The sequence below is a fragment of the Prionailurus bengalensis genome, chromosome C1 (assembly GCF_016509475.1).
Source record: "Prionailurus bengalensis isolate Pbe53 chromosome C1, Fcat_Pben_1.1_paternal_pri, whole genome shotgun sequence".
NCBI lineage: Eukaryota > Metazoa > Chordata > Mammalia > Carnivora > Felidae > Prionailurus > Prionailurus bengalensis.
The window spans coordinates 31,582,295-31,609,381 of record NC_057345.1 but is presented as its reverse complement, the minus strand read 5'-3'; the positions used below and the strand labels follow the sequence as shown (position 1 = coordinate 31,609,381).

Sequence of the window (27,087 nt, the reverse complement as noted above, 5' to 3'; positions counted from 1 at the left end):
CCTTTGTACACTTCCTGTTTTAAAGTTACCTTGAGAAGCAGAACAGGGGTCAGATCCAGACTTCAAACTACAGGGAACTTAAGGCTTGGAAATGCCTGGCAAATGCACACAGCAGATGCACTAGGGCCTCTTGTGCTTCCAAAACACAGGAAACTGCAAATTTACAATTGTTCTTTAAAATCACACGAAAGGGTTGTTACAGTTCCCACCCAAAGGATTTCTTATTGGCTGTCAGAGTTCCATTTAAAAAATTTAAGGTAATTTAACTGCTTCTGATTGGCCATCAAAGATGTCTGTAAGATATTGCTACAGTATCCTATGGCAGTAAACCAGAGAAGCAATGTGCACAAGATCTGAAAGTTGTGGCTTAACTATCTACAGTTTTCTGTTGAGCATTAACAGAAGAAGAAAAAGAAACCAGGGTGGGCTCATCAAATAGCTCCAGAGAAAATGTAACCTCTTTAACAGCTGTTACAAAGAGTGATACCAATGGCCTTACAACAGTTTGTAGGATTTCTAAAAAGGAATCTGTCATCTTGTCCCTGGTAATTTTAAAAGCACATATTAGTGCTAGGAAAAATCACCTTACTTTGAAACACAAACTAACCTAAACAGGAAAATTCTGCAGTAATGTCAGAAGGTAGTGACAGGGACAGTGGCACTGCCAAAAAGTCTACCAGGAACCCAAGAGGGAAATATAATAATAAAGGGTGGGGAACACTGGCAGAGATAGAACACCAGTGATTACACTGTTTAAAGTATATTATAGTTTGGATTAATTTATTTAGGATGGTCATAAAATGTTTATCAGCTTTTAATCTTACAGAGTTCTGATATCATGGAAGATAAACTTTTTACCACATTTTCAAGAATAAGTAGCAGGAATGAGCCCAGGAAAGATACTGTAAGTACTGCAGTTATGGAAAACATTCTGGGGTGCTGAGGTTTACCAGTGGTCAAAGATTTGCTTATGGATTTTGTGCCCAACTGTTGAGGTTTTAAGAGGAACCTCCTAAAAAAAGGTGAAAATCAGTTAACATGTCTTCTTTTCTTTTTACAAAATGGGTCAAATAGAAACACTGCACTATTACTGAAAGTTCTGAACAATCTCCTTAGAACTGCTTCCTCCCATGAAAACTAAGCATCCCAGGATGAAACAAACACGACTGTTTGCTCAGGATGAATCCTTCTCTAGAAATACCTCAGCTGACCTTACATGAAAAGTCATCATGGGCATATGCAGAGATGTGGCAGAGTCCTGAAATAGCAAGGTGGTCGGGGTCCCTAGGTGGGTCAGTTAGTTAAACCTCCAACTTCAGCTCAGGTCATGATCTCACGGTTAATGGGTTCGAGCTCCACATAAGGCTCTGTGCTAACAACTCAGAGCCTGGAGCCTGCTTCAGATTCTGTGTCTTCCTCTCTCTCTGCCCCTCCCCTCCTCACACTCTTTCTCTCTCTTCCAAAAATAAACAAACATTTTTAAAAAATTAAAAAAAAAAAGCAAGGTAGTCCGCCTAATCACTTTGCCATCCATATTAACTTCTCTACACACATTCTACTCATTTCTCAAACTGCAATGAATTAATTTCTGAACACCAATTAGTGCCAGGTTCTATACTAGATATTTTACAGACTTTCCCCCTTCTAATCCTCACTATCCTCTTTTATATGTGAAAAAGAGTGAGGTTCACAAAGTTTAACAACTGGCCCCTAGCCATACATCTAGAATGCAAACTCAGGTCCCAACCTAGGGCGGTATTCTTTCTATTGTACCACAAGGCTGACACCAAGACATGGAACACCCCAGGGCACATCCAAGGAAATTCCTAGGAGTCACACATATGTAGAGGTAGCATAAACCGTTAAACCCACCTTCATTAATCTAAAAATTAGAAATCTGACTGATGTTGAACTTCACCTGATGGTTAGAGACCTAGCTGAGTATATGACAAAGTAGCACCCTATAAGTTGATATACATTTTACTACTGAAGTATTAGGGGCATTTAACCAGTAGCAAATCACATTTATAATTTATCAGGACTTGGAACAACTAGTGATTAAATCATTAACACAAAATAAACTGTTACGGGATTGTGTGGCGATTTTACTATGGCATCTAAATAAGAGTTTAGTTATGCCAACAGGGTGTGTTGTAGGATGACTGCTGAAGCTACAGAACTGCAGGTATTATAGTTCTTTTCTCAGAAGTTTCGATCCCAGATTCTGAATAGCTACCAGCCTGAGAAGAGAAGGCAGAGGGCCAAAAAGCCAGTTGTGTCTCATCCACACTAGAGTCTTCCAACCCCTCAACACTGGAGGTCAAGTCGGCTGGAAGGAAGCAAAGAAGCTTATATGAGGTGGGAAGCAGAGGAAGAGGGAGAACATTCACATCGCTGACTATTAATTACTTATCACTAGGGAAAAAACAACTAAGCACCTGGGAATCAGACAGAGCTTATTTCAAATTCTGACTCCTCTGCTTATTAACTGTGTGACACTGAACTAACCCTGAGCCTCAGCTTCCTCATCTGTAATACATGGATGTCACCATTCTATATCCAGAGCCACCATAAGTATTAAATGAGTTAACACATGTATATTGTATTGTGCCTAGTAAGCACTGAAAAACTGTAAAGTGCTAGAAGTCATCCAGTCCAAATTCCTTGTTTTATACAGGGTTAAGATGCAGAAAGGTCTCTCTCCTTAATGCCCCAAAGCTACTAGGAGGGGCTGTCTCTCCTCCATCTCCAGCATACCCTGCAACCCTGCAGAAAGCAACTCCTAAGCCATAAAGGGCAGTGTGGGAGGACTCCCAGCTGCTACAAAAAATCTTCCCCATGCTTTTCATCACCCATCCAGGCCAAGATTTGGTTGTTGTTCCACATGCCCATCCTCTGATTCTGAGTTTGATATACCCGATTAAACCAAACATGTCCCTTAATACTCTGTGAATACCTTTGGCATAGTTTTTATTAGTTCTTGGAAGGTTTGCAAGAAAACCACTCGAACCCCTATTTCTCATCAACAGCCACCTTACTAGAATTCAAGCTACTAGTGGGAAGAGAACTGAAATTATCCTAGAATTTCCATCTGGCGGCTTACTATACTGTACTTACTTACTATAGCTTTCCCTTCTCTAGCCTGTTGTTACTGTGGACTAACAGCCTCATGGGATCTCTGGAATTCCAACTCACATTCTTCCCTGGTCCTGGATATCAGCAGCCCTCTGCAACAGACAACTGCATTGTCTTGCCCTAAAAAACAGCCAGATCACTATGAGGCAAAATGACTGCCTCTGGTTACCTGGTTCAAGCTCTCAAAGTAGGCAGCATGGGAAATGATGCTCTTGGTCAGAAAACTGATTCTGAATCATAGCTACCTATTTACTGGCTGTTATCCATCCCTAAGCTCACTTCTTCATGTATAAAATGGAAAAAAAAAAAAAAAATAACACCAACCCGTGGGAGCATTGAGGTTTAAATGATATAAGGTTAAAGCACTCAGCATTAACACCTAGCATGTGGTAGATACTCAGTAACATCTAAATATACACTTGACTATAGCATTTATCACACATTATAATTACTTTTAACCATGTCTCTATTACCAGAGGAAGGCTTCTTGAAGTTAGTGGCTGTGTTTTATTTATATCCACATATATCCCCAATACATCAAACCCAACCTTAGCCACAGTGTCAATGAAGTAATGAGTAATGAGGACTGAGGAAAACTGGAGAGCGTATGTCCCATCTGAAGGGGCAGCTACTATTCAGCTCCAACTGACAAAAGCCATGAAGGAATACTAGTCCACTGTAGCAAGAGCCTCAGAGTCAATAAAAGAAACAAAAGTCAGATCCTGAACACAAAAAGCTGATGCCAGAACAGCTCTTGCTCTGGGATCCTGAGGAACGACTGAAGGACCAGAGTTATGACAGAAGTTGGCCTTAACCACCCTGATAATTCTTGTCAAGGACAGTCTTGTTCAGTCCCCCAAGATTACCTATCTTGGAGGTTATGCTGTATCAATCACATCAGAAGCAGAAATAGCAGCAAAGAAACTGGGCTCTTCAGTGCCCTGAACATTTTATTGATGATGTCCCTAACTGACTTAGTAAAGTAAGTACACTTAGAAGCCTCAAGAAATATCAGACAACCTCTAGAGAAAAATGAACTTTTCGTATGTTATGATATGAATACAAAGCCATATTCACTTGACTATTAAATACATTGTGTGACTTATATACTAAGTTGATGAGATGGATGTATAAAGCAGTATTGTACTGATGTTATCAGTTAGGCAGATGGGCTATTTTTTTAAGAATACCTTTAAAGCAACCACTCAGAATCAAACACTGTATTTTGCTTATGTCAGTTAGAAACAAGGCTGAGTTAGTCTTTTAATACCATCTAACATATTGTATAATAATATTATACAAACTGCTTTGTAATTTTCACTTAAATATGTGAACAATTTTCCATATCAAATCTGTATCTATATCATTTACAATTGGAGTATATTCCATTGAATGGCTATACCATAATTTTTCTATCAGTTTTATATTAATAACTTCACTGTCTACAATGTTTTGTGGTTTTTTTTACCTTTTGATGTATGACACACAATGTTACATTAGTCTCAGGTGTGTAACATAGTGATTCAACTTCTCTAGGTGTTATGTTATGCTCACAAGTATAGCTACCATCTGTCACCACACAACACTATTACAGTATCATTGACTATATTCCCTATGCTGTGCTTTTCACTCTTCTGATTTATTCATTCCATAACTAGAAGCCTGTATCTCTCACTCCCCTTCACCCATTTTGCCCACCACCCGCCACTTTGGCAACCATCAATTTGCTCTCTGTACTCATAGGTCTGATTCTGCTTTTCTGTTGTTCATTAGTTTTGTTTTTTAGATTCTACATATAAGTAAAAATCATATAATATTCATCTCTCTGACTTATTTCACTGAGCATGATACCCTCTAGGTCCATCCATGTTGTTGCAAATGGCACAATCTAATCCTTTTAAATGGCTATGTAATATTCCACTGTGCATGCATGTATGTGTATGTGTGTATACACACATCTTCCTTATCCACTTGTCTATTGATGGACACCTAGCTTCCACATCTTGGCTACTGTAAATAATACCAAAGATGCAATGAACATAGGGGTACATAGATCTTTTTGAATTAGTGTTTTCATCTTCTTTGGGTAGATATCCAGCAGAATTATTGGACCATACAGTATTTCTATTTTTAATTTTTTGAAGGAAAAAAAACAGCACACAAAGGTTCCTTTTTCTCCACATCCTTGCCAACACTTATTTCTTGTCTTTTTGATTTTAGCCATTCTGACAGGTGTAAGGTGGTATATCTCATTGGGTTTTGGTTTGCATTTTCCTGACGATTAGTAACGTTGAGCATCTTTTCACGTGTTTGTTGGCCATCTATATGTCTTCCTTGGAAAAATGTCTTTTCGGGTCCTCTGCCCATTTTTTAACTGGACTGTTTACTTTTTGGTGTTGAGATGCAGACATTTTTTTATATACTTTAGATATTAATCCCTCAGTATCTTCAATTTTAAAATATTGTAAATAGCATCACAGAGAACATCTATTATGCCCATTCCTTTATACCCTCATTATCCCTTCCAGAACCACCGCAATGACTTCATAAATAGTATCATTTTGTCTGGTTGAGGAAAAAATATATACAAACATGAAAGCCAGATTGTTTGAATGTTAAATCTTTCCAGTTTCAATTTTGGTTCAGTTTTTTTTTTTTTTTTAAATTATAAGCAGACCAAAGAAAATTAAGGGCTGCCAGATTGTAGCTTCTGACCCATTTCTTTCACCTGACTTGGTCCTGAACAACTATTAGTTATTTCCCAAACCAAATCCACCTTCGAGGTTTAAAAAAGTGTGTCCACACATTTTCAAAAGAATCTGACAGAAGTTCTGAAGATAACCCCCAAAGAACCCCAAAGTCCCAGAAACATTTTGAGCAATGATAGTATCATTAGAATAAGGAATATAGCACTGATGCCCAGTAAATCACTGCTCAACAAATTAATGAAGTAAACTAATAAATGAGACCTTAAGTGGATTATAAATTCTGAATTTTTTTTTTTTTTAATGCTTGAGAGAAAGCGAGAGAGAGCCAGTGGGGAGGGGGAGACAGAGAGAGAGGGAAAGACGGAGAACCTCAAGAAGTCTCCACACTGTCAGCACAGAGCCCAACGTGAGGCTTGTCATGAACTATGAGATCATGACTGGAACCAAAATCAAGAGTCAGACACTTAAGCAACTGAGCCACCCAGGGGCCCCCTGAATTACTCTTTTTTTTTTTTTTTAAGTTGAGAGATAGAGAGAGAGAGAGAGAGAGAGAGAGAATGTGAGTGGGGGAGGGGCAGAGGGAGAAGGGAACAGAGGGTCCAAAGCAGGCTCCATGATGACAGCAGCAAGCCCAATGCGCACCTCAAACACGGAACCGTGAGATCATGACCTGAGCCAAAGTCGAACGCTCAACCAACTGAGCCACCTAGGCACCCCTGAATTACTTGTTTTTAAAAATAAATTATATTCTCCAAAGCATAAATTAAGACCAATGGATGGAAAACTATTCTAGAAAACTATTCTATTCTCTCAGAGCTGTCCAAAGATGGCACAAGCTGCTTCAGAAGCTATGGATGGGGTTGTTAGCACAGGCTGTTTGAACACTTGACAGGAATATGTAAAGACAAGATGAAAAAGAGCAGCCATGTGGAGAAGCAGGGGGGAAAAAACAGTCTTTGCAGCTAGACAGATTTAGATTCTAATCCCTCTTCACCTCTTTTTAGCTGAGTAACCTCAAACTAGGTATTTAACCCCACTGAGGCCAATTTCCTAAACTATAAACCATCTTGCAAGGCTGTAAAGATTAAGGAAACTTTCACTCATTCAATAAATACTTAGGTGTAGGCATTGTGCTAAGACGTGGGGATCCTAAACAATACAGTCCCTGTCCTCAATGAGACTAAAGTCTATTATAACAAAGAGGAAAATTAAAACAGGCAATCATAGTGCTCTATGTTAAGAGTTACAACAGAAACAAATGCATAGTACAGGACATAAGCAGAGCCCCTTAGCCCATGGCCTAACTCAATTTCAGGCCAGTCAGAAATGGCTTCTTGGGAGATTTAAATCCTAAGAATAGGAACTTAATGAGACAGACAAAGAAACTGCATGTGCAAAGGCCTGGAGCTGACATAAAGCATTACATTCCTGAAAGGGCTATAGTTTGGTATGGCAGTAGCCCAGGGGCAAAAGGCTACAAGTTAACTCAGAAACATGAACAGGGCTGGACAAGACTACGATACTAGAACTTTATTCTAAGGGACAACAGTGAGCCACTGAAGAGTTTAAGCATGGGACTGGCACAATCAGAATTACCCTTTTATTTTTTTTAATTCTTTTTAAAGTTTATTTATTATTGAGAGACAGAGAGCAGGGGAGGGGTAGAGAGAGGGGGAGACACAGAATCCGAAGCAGGTTCCAGGCTCTAAGCTGTCAGCACACAGCCCGATGCGGGACTCGAACTCACAAATTGTGAGATCATGACCAGAGCCGAAGTCAGTCACCCAACCAGCTGAGCCACCCAGGCGCCTCTCAGAATTACCCTTTTAAAAGATCATTTGGGGTACAGTATGGAGAAGTGGGACCGGGTGGGAGACTGGCAGCTCTAGACAGATAGCAGGGAAAACAAGACACTGCAGTACTCTAGTTACCAGAAAACGTAGCAGTGCAGATGTTGAAAAGTAGATGAATGGGAAATATTAAGAAGGTAAAAATAAATAAATAAATAACATGAAGACCAGTGGTTAATAATGCATGTAGAACACCACCACCGACTGATAAACAGCAAGTGCACAAAAAAAATGGTAGCTGCCACCAGTGTCACGGATGCTGGCAACGGGGTTAGATGGCCTTTGAAATCATATTCACCCCTAAGAGTCCATGTTACTTTGGAGACCTGCGTTGTATGTTCCCAGAAAAATCCTTTTCCGCTACTGGCCAAACTATCCTCTACAAAAGATTCATTTTTTACTCATAAGCTCTCTGCACTAGAACTGCTCAACTGGGCCCCACAACACCCCAGTCATAACATGAAATACTTATTAGATGTTCTCACGAACAGGGTTCCATGGCCAAATATGTCCAAGAAACACTGCATTATGTATCCTCTCTCTTGAAGGGTCATAAGGCACGTAAACACAAAGGCCCTGAATACTAATTCTGCAGTAAAGAAATGCATTTCACTTTAGCTATCATTTTGTCAAGGATCCTTTTTTCAACTCCAGAGGACATTTATTACATTGTATAAGAACTAAAGTTCAATGAAACAGTTTAGGAAATGCTGCGCTAAGCTGCCTTACAGATTTTAGCCGAATGAAAAGATTATAGGCAACTCTATTCTGACCACCTTCCAAAATGGTTGGAGTTTTACACACATTATGGCCTTTCCCTTTTAATTTAGTCTTACTAAAAATGACATTAAATATCACCATAAATAGCAATCCTCTGCCTCCCAAATTACTGCCAACCAAGTGTGCTTTGCTTTTTAAAAAGGCCACAACTTTGTCAGCTGATAATGAGCAAATTCTAAGCCACTTACCCTTCAGGGTACAGCAATAATTTTTAACACAGTTAAAAATGACAAAGATGTTCAACTGTGCAGATTGCACGTACTTTCACTTTCCTCTCCTAAATGAATTGATCACACCACTAGTGAGGAGGATAGGTCTTCTTAACATTGGGCAAAGAATCTCACTTCATACAGATCACTGGACAATTTGCAGCTCCTGAGGAAAGGGTGAGCAATAACAGAAACTGTGAAAACCTTCAGTACAGTAGTCCCTCCTGATCTATAGGAGATACGTTCCAAGACACTACTCGCGCCCTGCCCAGGAGATGCCTAAAACTGCAGATAGTACCAAACCCTATTTACAATTCATTTCTTCCATACACACACACCAAAGATAAAGTTTAATTTATAAATTAGGCGCAGTAAGAAATAATAATAATAAAATAGAACAATTATAACAATATACTGTAATAAAAACTATGTGAATGTGGTCTCTTTCTGCCTCAAAATCTTATTGCTCTGCACTCACCCTTCTTGTGATGCCGCTAAATAAGATGCCTTCGTGATGAGCTGAAGTGACGTGAGGACAGACATTGTGATAGGGCACTGGGCTACTACTGATCCTCTGACAATAGTCAGCGGAGGATCATCTGCTTCTGGACCACGGCTGACCATGGGTAACCGAAACCGTAGAAAGCGAAACCACAGGTAATGGGTGGGACGACTTTAACTCTAATAGATTTAAGCCAGTGACATCATACAAAATATTCCATACTCCGATATCATTCCCTATGAGTCACTGTGGCATTCATCGAAGCACTGGTCAAGATCACTATTTATAGCTCATACCCATGAATGTACTTAAGATTAATTCTTAAATCTGATCTGTAACAAGATACCGTTGATTTTAAATGGAGAGTATTCATCTAATGAGGACACCTTATGTACCTTGGACATGAAGATCTGAACCTTTAAGGTAAACCTATTCCACTGGAAACATTCAAATGCAAAGGTTAGCCTAGTCCCTCTCTCTAAACTGCACCTGAAGTTGATCCATTAGAAAGCTCTCACAGTATAAAAGTACACTGAATTTAGAAGTAATCTGTCTGCAAACAAGTAAGGACTTAACCCAAAACAGAAAATACAACTCTCACACTGAAAATGAGCACAAATGTTGCCTCACTGTTATCAGGTACATCACTGCTAAAACATGGAGAAGTGTGGGAAGGGTGCAGCAAATTTCGCAACCTGGCAAAAAATTTCTGCAGGCAGACAGACTTTTTTTCTTGAACCATTTTACAATGCTGTCTTCCTGCTTACTTCAAAGAAAATGTTACCAGGTGACTACAAGCCAAACTGACAGTCCCACTTCAACTGACAACTTCTACAATTAGAAAAACAATTTTTTTAAGTTTATTTATTTTGAGAGAGAGAGAGAGATAAAGCGCAAGCAGGGGAGGGGCAGGGAGAGAATGCCAAGCAGGCTCTGTGCCATCAGCACAGGGCCTGATGTGCAGCTCGATCTCACAAACTGGGAGATCATGATCACAAACCATGAGATCATGACCTGCGCCAAAATCAAGAGTCAGACTGAGCTATCCAGGCACCCCTAGAAAAAGTTTTAAATGACTATAATGTAAATCTTTCTGGATTGAAAGATAAAACTGGTTGTTCTGATTTTAGTAATTATTGCTATTTGGCAAATACAGAAAAGTTCTCATCTCATCAAAATCATTACCACTTAGCACCCAAGAATGAACAGAGGCAATCTGGAGACAACCTAACTCTGAAGCAGAAGATACTACTGCTTTGTGCATTCATAAATAATACAGACTAATAATAACAGAGATCCACTATAAATCAGCTCCCAAATCACAACACCACAACTAAATTAGGTTATTTCTTTCATGTCAAGTGGTTGCTCCCCCACGTAGAAATCTTACCGTACATGAAAGAACAGACGATTACAAACGACCTCCTCATTGGGGAAGCTTTAACAGGCTGACAGATTTTATGCTGTTCTAAAAAGAAAGTGATGTGTTCCCTCACTTACTAAGGTCCACTTGGTGACAGGCACCTACCATATGCTGCTGTATTCATTTTTCATAACTACTCTGTAACAGAGGTATCATTACCACTAATTTACATAGGAAGAAACTAAGGCTTAGACAGGTCAAGAATCTGACCCCGAGCTCACACAGAGGGTAAACGCAGACAGAATTCTTTCCCAGGTCTGACTCCAGCGTCAGCAACTACACTACCCCCTCCCAATGGCATTTTTTGGCCAAAGTATTTTAAATCCACTTCTTCCTATGATTAATCTACTTAAATTATGTTAGGTACTTTGAGTCACTGGGAAAATACTAAAATGACCTTGTAGCCTTCCTAACTAGTCACAGCACATGCATGAAAAACTGAATAAACAAAATGAAAAGAGACTGGAAGACATCAGATAACTCACAATAAGTCTGCTTTGAGCACAAGAAACTGAATGGAAAAGAACAACTTGCTGGCTAAGGAATGTTCTTCCTAGGTTGTATGCCTGAGGCTGGAATAAACCTCAAGAAGGTCATTTGTATCTTTAATAATGTCCTCTTGCCATTCTCCTTCCTATGAATGAGGCAAACTTGTCAAAATATAAAAGGGCCTTAGAGTCAACCCTATCATCAAGCCAATGTTTCCACGGAAGAGGCAATACTGTCCAGTGGAATGAGACTGGTCTGGGAATCCAACAATCTGGGTTACACCTGGCTCTCCCCTTGCCAAGCCAAGTGACCTTGTCAAGGTCATCACACTCTAGGGCCTCAGTTAAAGAGTACCTGCCTGAAAAAAACTGAAGGTCACTTCCTGACCTAAGATGCAGGAATTTTTCTTTTCTCATAATATTTTAAGGTGTCAAGAAAACACAGTTTAAGAGTAAGGGTTCCACAAATTTCGTAGGAATTAAGAGTTATAGACCTAAGTTTGAATCTGAGCTCTGCCACCTTGTGTGACCTTGAACAAATTACCTAACCCTTCAGTTTCTTCACACACAAAAATAAAGGTGGTAATAGTGTCCACCACATACAGAGTGTGGATAATATATACAATACATTTACACCCTAGCTGGTGCAACATAAGCACTCAATAAAAGTTAGTAACTAACTATATCATTCCTGAGTTTGATTCATAGATCCTTAATGGCTCAGTACCTCCGAACTAAAAGAGATATGAATTTCAAAATTGCCTCAGGGACACCTAGCATGGCTCCTCATTTCACTTTGCCTCTGCATCTCTGTAAATGAGGTTAAGAAACCCTGTATCTTTTCTAGTACAATGAATCAGTTTTGACCAAATGGAAAATATGTACACATAAATGAGATAACAGAATTATGTATGATAACAAGGCCCAGCAACCGGCCATGGATGTAAGGAGTTAATGGGAATGAAGGTGATCACCGTTGTTGAAGGGAAGGTAATTAAGAAATGCTTGCTGAATATGTGTATATTTGTTTTTGCAACCTTGTCTAGACTTACTAAAAAAGAACTAAGTCATGGATGCTGTAACATTCTTCATATTTGGCTAACTTAATGACTGAGCCAAATGAAGCTTGAGATGACCAATGTACAAAATATGGCAAGCCCTAATTCCCCTTATATTTTAACTCCATCTCCTACACTGCAGTGTAATTGCAAATAAAAGTGAGGAGACCCTCACCTAATTGCATTAAGTCACAAAGTAACTCAGACTACCAAATCATTGGTCTCCCCTTGAAACCTAAATTATTTAAAGATTTCCATGCAAAATTGGGATTACAAATATTTTGTTGTATCCAGTTTTAATTTTATATATCATTCAGGATAAGCATATAGTAGAATCACTATCGCACAGTTTGAAGAAGGCACTAGGCTTCTGGACAGATCCCAATGTTTGGAGACAAACATCTAAAGTACTAGTGATATTTGAAAAAGCTCCCAGGTGAGTTCTTTATATACTTGGTAGTTCCTCACTCCTTGACATTAATCACTTCCATATATAGAAAAACTATGTCAGCAATATTCTGAAGACTGGTTTTAAAGAACGCAGATTCTTAAACTTTCTGTACATACTTTCCCCTATTATCTACCTGGCTTCAGAAAAACTCCAACAGTTTACTTTTAATCTTTCTCTACACAATAAAAAACAAGAGATATGATTTAAATACCTAGTTGAAGAACCTAAATTCTACATGGCTCCTACCCTGTGGTCTGAGTCTTTGAAACAGTACAACAAACTCTTGTTAATTATGTTCTCCTCACTCAATATGCTCCTAATTCCCAGCAATCAAAGAAAGATGATCCACTTTGAAATACAATGCTATCTACCAAGGGCACAATGTATACACTGTATGTTAGCTAACTTGACAATAATATTTTAAAAAATAATAATTACTAAATAAATAAATAAAATATAATGCTATCTGGAAGTTTGACTAATCAGGTTTATACTGATAACACGACACAGCAGATAACACAACACAGCAGATAACACTACAGGCTTTGCCACTGGGCAACTTGGATATGAATCCCAGTTCAACCACACAGACACTGGACAAGCTACACAACCTCTCTGATCCTCAATTTTCTCATCTGCAATATGCAAATGATAATGCCTACATAATAGGAAATATGTGCCCCAAAATGTCAATTCCCTTCCTCTACTACTTTCCTCTTCTCTCTTGAAAATGTTGTTGCATTCACAAATTGACCACATTTGAAAACCAGAAAAGTTTCTCGACATTGGTATAAAAACAGATTTATAGCATCTATCTGAAACTAGAGAGGACCACCTAACATAGACGAGGAAAAACAAATTAGGGAACAGAGAAGTTTAACACAAATGTGTTTCCACGATCCCTAAACCTTGGGAAATGCAAATGTAGAACAATTCAAGTCATAACAATAAATTGGAAAATGATAAAATACCTCCAACAAGCTTACTCTAACAACTCTTGATTAGAACAAAAGTTTTGTGAAATACAAACCAGAAAGTGTTGACAAGTCCTGTTACTCAAAACGAGATGCAAGGAACTGTGTACTAGTTTATTCTCAAATCTGCTTATTTCTTTTAAAAAAAAAATTTTAAGTGCACAGGAAGATGAGTGTAATTTTTAGGTATATATAAAAGAAAAGAGGGGCGCCTGGGTGGCTCAGTCTGTTATGTGTCTGACTTGGGCTCAGGTCATGATCTCACAGTTCATGAGTTCCAGCTACACATCAGGCTCTGCACTATTAGTGTTTGGGATTTTCCCTCTCTTTCTGCCCCAACCCCACTTGCATGCACTCGCTCACGCTCTCCCTCTCTCTCAAAAATAAACTTTAAAAAAGGAAAACAAATAAGTCAAGGTCCAGGATCTCTGTTAAGCTCTCTTCCACTAAAGAGATACCTACCAATATCTATTCAAACAAATACCAAGTATCTAATATCTGCCAGCAAGTGTAGCTTTAGAAACTCAGCCCTGACCTATATCCTTCCCAATACAGGAAAACTTTATGTAACATTACAAAATTGGCCGCATGGTCCTGAGACCCAATAATCTATAATTGCTCCCTTACTATAATTCCCAAGTCTGAAAATGTTCCCCCAATGCTTTGCACTTCCTCATTCTTATAGATGTCACTACCTCATGCCCCTGCCTCTTAGACTTGGTGAAGGCCCAGCGCACTGGTCCAATAGGATCCACCTCTCGGGCTGGGTCTGTTTATTTTCTCCTCATATCACATCCCAGGTCTGGTAACTCTGAAACCTCGGTTTCAATGTTATCACTCTCCAGCAAAATTCTTGATCTCATCCTATCCTTTAGATAGGTCCCTAAGGCCCAGATGCCTTTTTTCCTATACCACGCCCTCAGACCTGACATCCATGGACATCAAAGTCATTCACAAACTGTGTTAAACTCCAGTCTGTCTTAACTGTAGAGAACAAACTGATGGTTACCAGGGGGAAACAGGTGGTGGGGGGGGGGATAGGTGAAACAAGTGATGGAGATTAAGGAGTGCACTCCCCACCACGAGCACTGGGTGTTGGGAATTGTTGGATCATTACGTTATACACCTGAACTAATGTAACACTCTATGTTACCTATACTGGAATTAAAAAACAAAAACAAAAACACCTCCAAGTCTAGCACTCTTGGATCTCAAAGACCGTCTCAGACCCTAACTCAGGTTTCAGCGTTTCCAAGCATGGCACCCTTGGGGCTTGTACGCCTCTCTATGATGGGCCACGCATGTTCCACGGAGTGTACCTCTGGAGTTAGGAGTGCCTCCCACTCCGGGGCGTGCACAGGCTATCCCCACAGTACCTGCCAGACCATCACCCTGTTTCCCCCTTAAGGTCTCTAGGCTCGCCCCCGGCCTCCACCCCACGCCTGCACCGGAGGGGGTCACCGCCCTGCCGTCCGAGCCCGAGACGCGCGCATCCCCGCAGCCTCCGACTCCTTCATCACCCCCCAGGCCCGAGCCAGCGCGACCAATAAGGTGCCAGGTCCGCGGCCTCCCCGCCACCGACCAATCACGAGCGAGCCCCCCCGCAGTCGCCTTCCGCCAATGGGAGAAAGCCCGCGGGCCGGGCCGACGAGGCGCACGGACCCCAGGAGCGCGACGGCGGCGACAGCGGCGGGCCTGGCGAGAACACAACATGGCGGCGGGCAGGCCGGACCGAACTACAGCGGCAGCCGCGAGAGGGAAGTGAGGTCTCCGCCGAAGGCGGGAAGCGCTGCCCCTCCCCCCGCCGCCGCTCGCCTCTCACCCTCCCTCCCACAGACGCTCCCGCACACTCACACGCCTCTGCTCAGGAGTCCAGGGAAGAGCAGGAGCCGCCCCCGCGCTCCTGCGGAGTCCGGCAATGCAGAGGCCTGGGCACGGCGGAGGGGAGGGGGAAGCGTGCGTCACGGAGAACGGAGCGCGCGCGAAGCGGGGGCACAAACAAGATGGCGGCCACGCCGTTTGCACCGTCTCCCCCCACCTTCCCCTCCCCCTCCCTTGGCGCCTTGACTCCCAGTATCTTGAAGTGCGCAGAAGCTGGGTTGTTTGAAATCTCGCGAGAATTAGGAAGGGGCGACGACCTGGGGAGGCGGAATGAGATCAGAGAGCCTTCTGACCCCACCCCCTTCTAGGGGACCCGGAGGCGTTGCCTGGTGACTTCCACAGGGTGTTCTATGCTTGGCGTTTGATGTGGTGCGCACCCTTGAATGTTAGGAAATACGTTTTTTTTGGTTTTTTGGGTTTGTTTAATTTGGAAGGAAAGAGCTGGGGGGACGAAGGACGACACGGGGATGCCAGATTACGTGCACCGGTAAAGAAGATAGCTACCAGTACCATAAAAAGGGATTTAACATCAAAACTGTAAAATGATATACTCCAGAGTAAAGAACAGCACATCCCAAGAATTGTCGCTGGTAACCTTACGTCGACATAGACACTGCTTTTCTCATTTAAATGCAGTTTAAAACTTCATCAAGACGTTTGAAAACCCCAGTTACAATGGGCATTACATCTTTTTAGCTCTTTCATCTCCGCAACCGCTTGGTCCCAAGGCGTTAGTATTTCTGTTTTACAGATGATAAAACTGATGCTCAAAGGGTTAAGTGACTTGATCAAAGTCCCACAGCTATTAAGTGTCAAAACTCAGTGTGAGTAGCTCCAAAATGTGTCGATAAATTCACCAAATACGTATGGAATGGGACTATCTACATTGAACCAGTGGGTTAGGTGTAAGCACAGAGACAAATGAAACTGCTGGTGCTAGTGGTTACCTTAAATTTTATAAATGACCTTGGAGCCTTTCTGAGACTTGGGTTGCAGGGGTCTTCAACATTATAACCAACACACTATTATTATTTCTTCCCTTTGAGTGTATGACCCTGGTGATGAAGGTGTTGAGCATACTGGAATAAGCCCTTGACTTGAATTCAGGGAAATTGTTTTCAGATCCAACCTGAATAAATCTCACTTCAAGCACTCAATAAATATTTGATGAATGAATGAACAAAACCTAACTAGCTATACGACACCTGACTTCACTGAGTCTCAATTTCTTTGTCTGTAAAATGATCTAATTCCTGTCTCCTGGGAGTGTTGGTTGGGGAGATTGAATGAAATAGTGTAAGGGAGAGTGCTTCACAAATTGCAGAAGTGTCATAAAGAAGTTAGTGATAATGATGACATTTTCAGACATGAGAAATGACATTAAAAATTCAAAACAGAGATGGGGCGCCTGGGTGGCTCAGCCGGTTGACCATCTGACTTCCACTCAGGTGATAACCTTACAGTTGGAGTTCAAGCCCTGCACCAGGGCTCTTTGGGTTCAGCACAGAGCCTGCTTCAGGTCCTCCATCTCCCCCCCCCCCCCCCCCCCGCCTCTCTGCCCCTCCCCCACTGGCACTCTCAATCTCAATAAACATTAAAAAAAAAATTCAAAACAGAGAGACCCAAAATAAATACTATGTTAAGATAGTACAGAGATGAGCTCAGCTAATGGGAAAAAGCTAAGTGAGTCTTTCTACAAATACTTATTAAGTTAATTATTGCATATACTTTGTTGCAAAAGATGTAAAAATGTGTAGGAATGAGCACAAATTAGTGTTATTAGATAGTCATAATGAGGGGCGCCTGGGTGGCGCAGTCGGTTAAGCGTCCGACTTCAGCCAGGTCACGATCTCGCGGTCCGTGAGTTCGAGCCCCGCGTCAGGCTCTGGGCTGATGGCTCGGAGCCTGGAGCCTGTTTCCGATTCTGTGTCTCCCTCTCTCTCTGCCCCTCCCCCGTTCATGCTCTGTCTCTCTCTGTCCCAAAAATAAATTAAAAAACGTTGAGAAAAAAAAATAGTTATAATGAAGTGTTGACAGCACATAGGGGCTTCAGTCAGTTTCCCTCCAAGAGCCTGGAAATCAGGTTGCCCTCAGAATTAAACTAATAAGAATTTACATAGTGGAGGAAATCAGCCAAAGGTGATTATAAACATATTTAACTACAAGTAGGGCTCAAGCATTGATCTAGCAGATTTGCAGTCCATAAACTGTCCTGGAGAGATCTTTCTGTGCTAGTTATTAACTCTTTAGTTGCTAATTTGTGAGTAGTAGTTCCCAGGAGTGGGGAGTTCTCAGGAGGCTTGGGACAGCAGGCATTAATCAGTACAAAACCATTTCACTATTTTGATAGTATTATAACTGGTACCAGTCATACTGGTGCACAGGCTGAATACTAGTCCTTGTTGTAGACTATTATTATCAATATTCTCTGCCCCTGCCTTTCTAAAACCCTGCCTATCTGGTCTGTCTGTCCCTGGGAGATTATACTTCTCACACTAATGTCATCAAGCTTGGGGTTACTTTGGTCAATGAAATATGCAATGACATGAGCCACTTCTGAACAGAAATAAATGGGCCATCTAATGATTCCGCCATATTGTTTTTCCTCTGCCTTGAGAGCAGCATGTCCCAAATAGAACTGCTTCTCCAGGGTTGGTCCCAGAACGAAGATGTGCAGAGCCACAGCTGATGTACATGACCTGTAATGTAAGGTGAGTGAGAAATAAACCTTTGTTGCAAGCCACTGAAATAGGTTTAGTTGTTTGTTTCCGTAGCATAACCTAGCTAGCCTAAGCTGACTAATACAACCCTAAAATTAGCTATCTGTGGCAGTAAGCCAAGAGTTTCTCTACAAACACGATCAAAAAGCAAACCAAATTCTGGGCCAGGCATACAGGAGGAATCTCATGAAAGCCAATGTGATTGTAATTTAATAAATAGATGCTTAGTCAATCTTATCAACCAATCATTCTATATCCTATTTGGAGAGAGATTCTGTGAACCAAAGGGCTTAATCAGCCATGACAGCCCAAAACTGGGCAGTCACAGAGGCAAACTTTAGCATTGCCCTTCTACGCCCTGCCTCAGTCAAGCTGACCTAAGCGTTAGGATTTCCTTGTCCATGTCATCCCTATAGTGGGTGAGAGTATCTCAGGCTGCCTCAGCTAAGAAAAGATCAACGTGCTTCCCCGGTGTGATTGCTCACCCAGCAAACGTCTCACCTGTGGGGACAGAATTTAGTGACCTGCTGCCTAGAGGATCTCAGTTCTTTTGATAATGACATTTTTCATTATAAATCAATCTATTGGATTCTGGCTTATGTAACTTCCAGTCTCTGTGAACTTAGTGGATCCAGGAGCCCCCTTGAGAGATGATTCCCCTCTGTTTACTTATTAAAATCAGGGTTCTGAATTTATAAAGTTGAAGACCAGTTCTGGGATGTTAGTAAATTCCTTAAAGTTGTAGCACTGTAGAGGGACCTGTCTAGAGTGCCAGCTAGACTACCCTCAGCTATACCTCTCTATCTCCTTGTGTGCCTTCTGTGATCCAAAAGGGGCGCCTGGCTGGCTCAGTCGGTTGAGTGTCCGACTCTTAATTTTGGCTCAGCTCATGATCTTGCTGTTCATGGGATGGAGCCCCACTCAGGTTCTGCACAGATAGAATGGACCTGCTTGGGATTCTCTCTCTCTGTGCCTCTCTCTCTCTCTCTCTCTCTCTCTCTCTCTCAAAATAAATAAATAAACTTTAAAAAGAAAAGAAAAGCAGTAAGTGTTAAAGACAGACACAATTCACAAGCTGTAGGAGTTCAAAAAAGGGAGTGATTACTTCCACGTAGTATGAAACAGGGAGGAGTTCGGGAAAGATTTGCAAGGATGTGACCTTTGAAGGGGGTCTTGAAAAAAATGAGAAGTAGGGGAAGAGCATGCCCTTTGTAGGTGGCCACTGGAGCAAATATAGGAAGCAGGAGATCACTTGAGGAAACATAGAGTAAGAGGAAAAGGAAGAAGAATCATCTGGAAAGTTACATATGCTCAGATTAAGGTTCTTGGGTTTTATTTTCTGCTAAGTAGAGTTAGTGTGGAATTTTGTTTTTGTTTTTGTTTGTTTCACCACTTTAGCCATTTTTAAGTATATAGTTCATTGACATTAAGTACATTCACATTGTTTTGTAAATATCAGCACTGTCCATCTCCAGAATTGTTTCATCACCCCCTGTTGAAACTCTGCACCCATTAAACAATAATTCCCCATCCTCCCTTCCTCCAGCTCCTGGTGACAACTGTTCTGTTTTCTGTCTCTTTGCATTTGACTATTCTAGGTATCTCATGTAAGTGGAATCATTCAATATTTGTCCTTTTGTGTCTGGCTTATTTCACTTAGCATAATGTATTCAAAGTTAATCCATATCACACCAAAATTTCATTTCTGTTTATGGCTGAATGTAGTATTTTGTTATGTATATATAACACATTTTGTTTATCGTTTATCCATAAATGGACATTTGGGTTGTTTCCATCTTTTGGGTACTGTGAATAATGCTGACTGTGAATATTGGTGTACAATTATCTGAGTCTCTGCTTTCAGTTCTTTGGGGTATATACCTAGAAGTGAAATTTCTGGGTCATATGGTGATTCTGTGTTTAATTTTTTGAGGAACTGCCATACTGTTTTCCACTGTGGCTACACCATCTTCCATCAAAACTTCAAAACTTCCATCACCATCAAAAACTTCCCAGTGATAGAAGTTTTTACAAAGGGATTGAAATGGTCAAAACTGCATTTAAAGACAATCTGGCAGAGATAATAAGATGGAATGGGATTGTAAAATGACCATTGGAGACTTTCACAGTAGTTCAGGCAAGATGCAATGAGCTTCTGAATACATCAGTAGCAGTGAGAATGGAGAGAAGAGTGTACAAGTGCAGAGGTGACATTTCCAAGGTAGGATTGGAAGGACTGGAGAACTGATTGACTATTTCAGGGGACAGGGGAGAGGGGATCAAGAGGTGTTTAATATGACTTCTAGCTTTCACAGTTAGGAGGATGGTGGTCTCCAGATGAAGACTTCTGGACTTTTTCAGGGCATGGAGAAGTCACGGGATCAGGTTGGAACAGGTAGAGTTTGAATTATACATGAGACATTGTAAGCTATAGGTGGACATTTGTTGTCTTGCCTGCTCATTGTCTTTGCCCTTTCAACTGAAATGGCACTGTACGTTTTTTCTTCTTTTAGATTGTAGAGCCATCCTTCTTCATCTGCATGTAGTGCTGGGCTGGGAGAGTGTGTGGCCATGAGAATGCACTTTTCAGATCTCCAACTGGGAGAAGTGTAACTCCTCAGCAGCCCAGCTGCTGAGCTATGAAATCCATCACCCCTCTCTCCCAGGCTTCACTCCCCATGGGTTGCTCCTGGCCACTGACAGCCCAGCAGGAATTTCAGGACAGGATTTTTTTTTTTTTTTTTTTTTTTTTTTTTTTAGGATAAACGGATACTCTTCTGATGGGTGACTTTGGCTCAAGGACTCCTCAATGGCCTTGCCAGACTTTGCTTAGAACTACACTGCAGTCAAAGACCCTTCCACCTAGAACTCCTTCCTTCTCGCTCCTTCCTTCAGGGTCAGATTTGCATCACTATCTGGTGGTCCTCAGTCAGTCTCTCTCAGGTTCTGCCCCATTTTCTCTCACAGGTGTTTTTCATAATAAATCCTTTGCACTTAATCCTGCCTCAGTATCTGATTCTCTGAGGATCTGAACTGGCATAAGGGGAAGAAGGATGGGCTATTTCCTTCCCCAGTGTTTCTTCCATATCCCATCAGCTGTAGGGATAAGCATGTGACCCAGTCTGACTGATCTCAGTGATCCCCACATCTTGGCCCAGTGCCTCTTCAGTCTCTCAGTGTGATTCAGTCTCAGACCATTAGTTATCTGGTCCACCTCACCCACAGGCATGGCTGATCAATTCTGAGTGAGGTCTCACAGCTCCGCTGCCTGAGGCCAACTAATTGCAAACGTATATTCTCTGGCTTCTGCAAACTTCCAGACCCTGATGACACACCTCCTCACAGAACATGAGCTCTGGCTTCCCGAAGGGGCCAATGAAGCAACCTAGAAGTACAGGAGACTTCGTTACCCATAGGGCACAGTGATCACTGGGAGACAAGAGACAGGAAGTGGCAGGAGAGAACAATCCACTCTTTTCCTTCCTCTGATGGTCTGTTTTAAGGTGTAATTTCTCTATACAACCTGTCTAGAGACATTCTGCATGGCCAAGTAGGTGGACCTCTCAAGAGAGTAGCCGTGTCTGTTCACAGCTCATTGTGAAGAAGTAACAAACGTTTGCTTGCATTGCTTCCCATCTTTTCCTGCTTCCCCCTCCCCTCATTCTCACTTCCCTGGAAATGTGCGTCCACAAAAGCCTTTGGCACATGATCCCTTCTTCAGGCTTTGTTTTCTAGGAACCCTTGCTAAGACAGGTCACAGTTTCTGAACAGATGGGCACATGACCCAAACTAAGCTGAGCAAAGCCCTCTGAAAGATGTGAAGCATAGGTACAGTAGAGACAGGACGTTTCTTCTGGAGATCTTGAGCCATAAGGATCTGTGAGTGGCCATCATTTCTGCTTCATGAAGAGAGTCTGCCTGGGCATGAAGGGATCACTGAATTTTTATTTTATTTTATTTTCAATTTAAATAATTATATGCACTTAATGACTACACATTGGACAGCACAGACCTAGACTACTGGTCTGCTTGGGAAGGCAGTAGGGAATGGTGGCTAAAGCATGTGCTTTTGAGTCAGTCTACTCTGGGTTTGAGTCCCAACTCTAGTTCTTAGTGGTGTAAATTGAACAGGTTACTTAACCCCTCTGAGCTATAGAGGTGAAAGATGCAAAGAACAGTAAATGATATGTGATACCAGAAAGACCTGCAAAGGCACAAAAAGTCTATTGAATTTGGCAATTAGGAGACTGAGTAGATTAAGACAGAAAGTGTTAAAAGTGTGTTGGGGTGAAAACCAACCAGCAATTTATCTGTCTTTTGGACATCTGCTAAGTTCCTTTCCTCTGGAGGGGGATCCCAGGCAGGGAGAGACAAGAAACACAAAAATTTTCTCTTAATCCTGATGGCCCATGGGGAGTTGAGAACTGAAAGGCGTGTCCTAAAAGTAGGGCTCCAAAGTCAAGCCAGAAACACAGAATCAAACACTGAATCAGTCATTAGGTCTGGAGCCAAAGATGGGGTTGTCTAGACCAAGGAAGCCACAGGTAATGAACATCTCCTATACCTCCCCTCACTACATAACACTTACTATGTGACTGGATTGTGAGTCCTTCGAGGTTCAGGGCCTCGTTCATCTTGGTATCTCCAACACCTAGTAAGTTCCTGGCACCATAGTAGGTGCTTAACTAACATCTATAGAATGAATGAAATGTGAGTAAGTCAGTTGACTTCCTGATGCATGGTAGACACTCTATAAATATCAAGTACATCATCAGGGGAAAAAAAACTCTGCAGTAAGAAGGTGGCCAGGGAATCCTTGTTGGCTTGGAAACAGTTGGAAAGGTCCTTAGCATATTGCCTGGCACAGAGGAATTCATTGCTTAACAAGTGGTCACTATGGTAATTATTATTAGTGGGTGGGGGGAGGTAAGGTTTTGTATAAGGATGGGAAAAGGCCTTAATCATAAGAGCTAACACGTATTTATCTAATTTAATCCTTAAGCCAGCTTGATAAGGTAGGTTTTATTAGACTAATCTTACAGATGAGAAAACTTAAAGAAGAGATGTAATTTATCCAAAGTTAGCCAGCTCAGAAATGGCAGAGCTAGTATGGAACTTGAGCTTACCACTCCAGATTCCAGGCTCCACCAACAAAGGAAGGAGCAGGATTCTCAAAAGTGGGGTTTAAGGAAGGCAGTTCTTGAGTCAAAGTTTGCTTGTGATTACAGGACACCTGGGTGGCTCAGTCAGTTAAGCGTCCAACTCTTGATTTCAGCTCTTTGATCTCACGGTCGTGAGACTGAGCCCCATGTTGAGCTCCACACTGGGCATAAAGCCTGCTTTAAGATTCTCTCTCTCCCTTTCCCTCTGCCCCTTCCCCACTCAACCTCTCTCTCTCTCACACACACACAAAGAGTTCACTTCTGATTTCTGTCTGTTCACATAAATTGTGATGCCTTCTTCTCCTTTTTGTGCCCACTACTTGCCTTCTTGACAGAGTCCTCATCCCTCTACTGAGTTCACCTCTAGGCCACCCTTCTTCTTCCTATCCCATTCAACCATATCTGGGTTGACTTAAGGAAGTGGCTATTGAAATGGGATCAAAGGGGACTTTGGAGACTCTAGAGAAGAGAGACTCAAGAGAGTTTAGAGAGAGACTCTAAAGAAGAGAGACTCTAGGGGCACCTGGGTGGCTCAGTTGGTTAAATGTCTGACTCTTGATTTTGCCTCAGGTCGTGATCTCACATTTTGTGACCAAGTCCTACATCGGGCTCTGTGCTTACAGTGCATAATCTGCTTGGAATTCTTTGTCTCCCTCTCTCTCTGCCTCCCCGCCCCCCTCACTCGCTCTCTCAAAACTACAAAAATTTTAAAATTAAAAAAAAGAGAGAGAGACTCTAGAGCAATTTTATAAACTCAACATTCCAGTAGACAGGCAGAAATTGGCAATGCAAAAGAGAATAGCTACAGAGGTAGATTCTTGGTGTTCTTGTGTCAGGTTGGAGAGAGGTTCACCTCCAATAAGACATGGGACACTGTAACTGTCCTTCAGAGCAAAGGAAGACAGGGAATATGGGTACAAAAGCAGGAAAGTTAGCAAAGGTTAGGATGATTAAAATCAAGAGTTAAGTTTTACAGCAATTGATGATGGCATGGTATAGGGTAATGTTTTTCAAATTGCAGGTCCTAACCATTAGATCATGAAATCATTTAGAAATTTATGAGCAGCTTTATTTAAAAATGGAATAGAATTGAAAATTTGAATTAATTGCACATAGCAGGGTAAATACAGTGAAAACTGTTGTGAAGCTTTATTTGAGTTATTTATACAGCTACATGTGTACTGGTCACACATGTATTGAAGGTACAATAAAAAACGTTTAAACGCCACTGGTCCAAGATGTGACCATGGGAAAAGTGGCTGATTCCTAGAACTTTCTTTCTCTTCCAGATTTTTCCATGATGCTCATAAATTGGTCTTGCTTTGTGGGTTGCTAATAGGCACCATAAAGGGCACAAGACTGATCACCTCTGCCAGAGCTTCCTACACAGTGGCCACAGCATCTGGGTTATGTGCCCCCAAATCAGTCTCCCAGTCTTCAAGGCCACTCTTTCTTCCTGGTTTCTGCTCCTATTATTGTCCCAAGATGACTGCCAACAGCTCCCAAGGCCTTCCTGCTTCCTCATTCATTGCTAGCAAGGAAGAGACAGCCTGTGTGCCAGCCTTCTCAGCAAAAATCCTGAAATTCCCTCTGATTGGACTGGCTGATTCATATGACCACCCTGAACCAATCATTCTGGCCAGTGGGATTGACTGACTCAGCCCTGCTCTGCTCCCAGGGAGCCAGCTTCCTAGAAACACATGGATCCTAGAAAAGGGAAAATGGAGTCATGAGGTAATCAGCTAACGTCCAATACCTATGGCCTTTAAGATGCCCAAATGAGGTGTAACTTTCAGTAGCATTTGTGCTGGTCATTTGCCTATTGCTCTAGCCTTTCAATGCTCTGCTTTGTACAGAAGAATGCCGGGTCCTGAAAACTACATTTCCCAGGCTCCCTTTGCCAACTGGCTTCCTGTCAGATTCTGCGAATGGGAAGTACAGGTGAGAAACGGTATGCCTGGAGATGGGACCGGAGCGGGACAGGCAAAGTCATTTCCTCTCTGCATCCACTGGAGACTCTGGCAGCAGCTGGTGGTTATGGGCTCGGAGACATTCAGCATTTCCAGCAGTGGTGGGTTACTGTCACGGGCTCTAGCAGTGTTGGTGGTCCTGGGGGGTGGGGGGGCAGCAGTGGGTACCTGTGGGCTCCAGTGACCTCAAGCAGCTCTGCCAGCAGCATCATTTCAAAAACTAAGCTCGCACACTGTCAGCAACAAGTGCACTTCAGGAGCCAGGAACACCCTTCCATTTGATCTTCCAAGCCTGGTAGAAGCTTCCTGCAGCTATTACTCTCTAGTCTGCCCCACCCTGCCCTTTTGCTCCTACAAGCCAACAGGTTTCTAAGCTGTCCTCTGGAATAAATTCCCTCTGTTCAAAATTCCAAGCACATTTTCTATTCTCTTGTCTTCACCTGAGCTGACATACTGTCCGGGCCATTGGATAGGCTGACTGCCTTGACTCATTTCCCAGTTGTGCTGTTTGGAGTTGCGGGGCTGGGTGATGCCACAAGAGAAGCACACTATGCCCTCTAGGGGGCGCTGGGGAAGGAGCAAGGGCAGACCCGGAGAAAGCACAGAGGCTTCCCACTTCTTTTGCTTCCTCGCCTACCCCTATTAGAACTGTGAGGTGAGAATTTACTGCTGTCTCCCAGGGTAACTTGAATCTGTGCTGTGATTGGGAGGGGTGGGCTCATCCTGACCAGGTGACAGTGCAGCAATGAGAACAGTTCGTGAAGGGGCCCAAAACAGAGGGGCCAGGACAGGGTGTCCTTGCTGCGGAGTAGAGTTTAGGAAAGGAGGATGGGCAAGAACTATTACTTCTGCTTCCTCTTTTTCAGAGGTGCTGGTTGAAGGAGGGACTCAGCCTTTCCTTTCCTGTCTTACCTTCCGTGAAGGGCTCTGTAATCAAAGCAAGAACACGGACTCTTCCAAAAGCACTTATCTTTGCCAACATGTAAGGAACCATTACTAAATGCTTGGATCTAACCTTCTGTGGGCTCCTGGTGCTACCCATGCCACTGTAGGGTAGCCAAGTCTCTGTAGGGACGAGAGCGGTAAGATGGTGAACGATCCCCAGAGGCCTCAAAAGGGCAGCAGGGTGGGGGCGCCTGGGTGGCTCAATGGGTTGAACGTCTGACTTCAGCTCAGGTCATGATTTCGTGGTTTGTGATTTCGAGCCCCACATCAGTCTTGCTGCTGTCAACACAGAGCCTGCTTTGGATCCTCTGTCCCTTGCCCCCCCCCCCCCTGCAGGTAGGGACCTGCTCACGCTCTCTCTCTCAAAAGTAAATAAAACATTTTTAAAAAGCGGGGGGGGGAGGGGGAGGGACAGTAGTGCGAGCACACCATGTCTCTGAGGTCCCTTGCCATGGCCAGCAGTGTTTTGCAAGATGTGTCCTGCTTAAGTGTGATCCGTGACTGGAAACTTTCTAGTTCCAACTCAGCTGTCTACCTGCCCTGTGATCTTGGGCAAGTCACTTAATCAAGCTCAGTCTCATTATTTTCATGTATTTTAAAAAGAACAGAGGGATAATTTTTTAAGTTCTTTTAAAATAAATTGTTTCAAGGGGGGGTGGATGTGATGGGAGAAATGATAGGTATTATCCTCTACACCTCACTTCTTGCCCATTCTCCCTGGGTTTCTGTGAGTATCAAATAAGACAACAAGCATGAAAATGCTCTGAAAAGTACAAAGTACCATACAAAAGCAAGGAAGTATTATTATCAACATAGTTGTTAGTTTAGAAA

The 27,087-nt window shown here is 42.3% G+C and overlaps 1 protein-coding gene and 1 long non-coding RNA gene across 3 annotated transcripts in view; one reads left to right on the top strand and one right to left on the bottom strand.

Moving 5' to 3' along the window:
- NFYC (nuclear transcription factor Y subunit gamma) overlaps window positions 1-15,691 on the bottom strand; it is a 66,653-nt gene extending 50,962 nt beyond the window's left edge. The window contains exon 1 of one of the 2 annotated variants that reach the window (XM_043574568.1): window positions 15,433-15,691. The gene's annotated coding sequence lies outside the window, so the exon portion shown is untranslated. The remainder of the gene's footprint in view (window positions 1-15,432) is intronic. The other variant, XM_043574566.1, reaches the window with a different exon arrangement.
- Window positions 15,692-24,497: 8,806 nt separating this feature from the next.
- LOC122479571 lies at window positions 24,498-26,330 on the top strand. Its single transcript, XR_006296367.1, has 3 exons — window positions 24,498-25,075; window positions 25,198-25,282; window positions 26,178-26,330. It is a non-coding gene; the product is annotated as an uncharacterized LOC122479571 (long non-coding RNA).
- The last annotated feature ends 757 nt before the right edge of the window (window positions 26,331-27,087 follow it).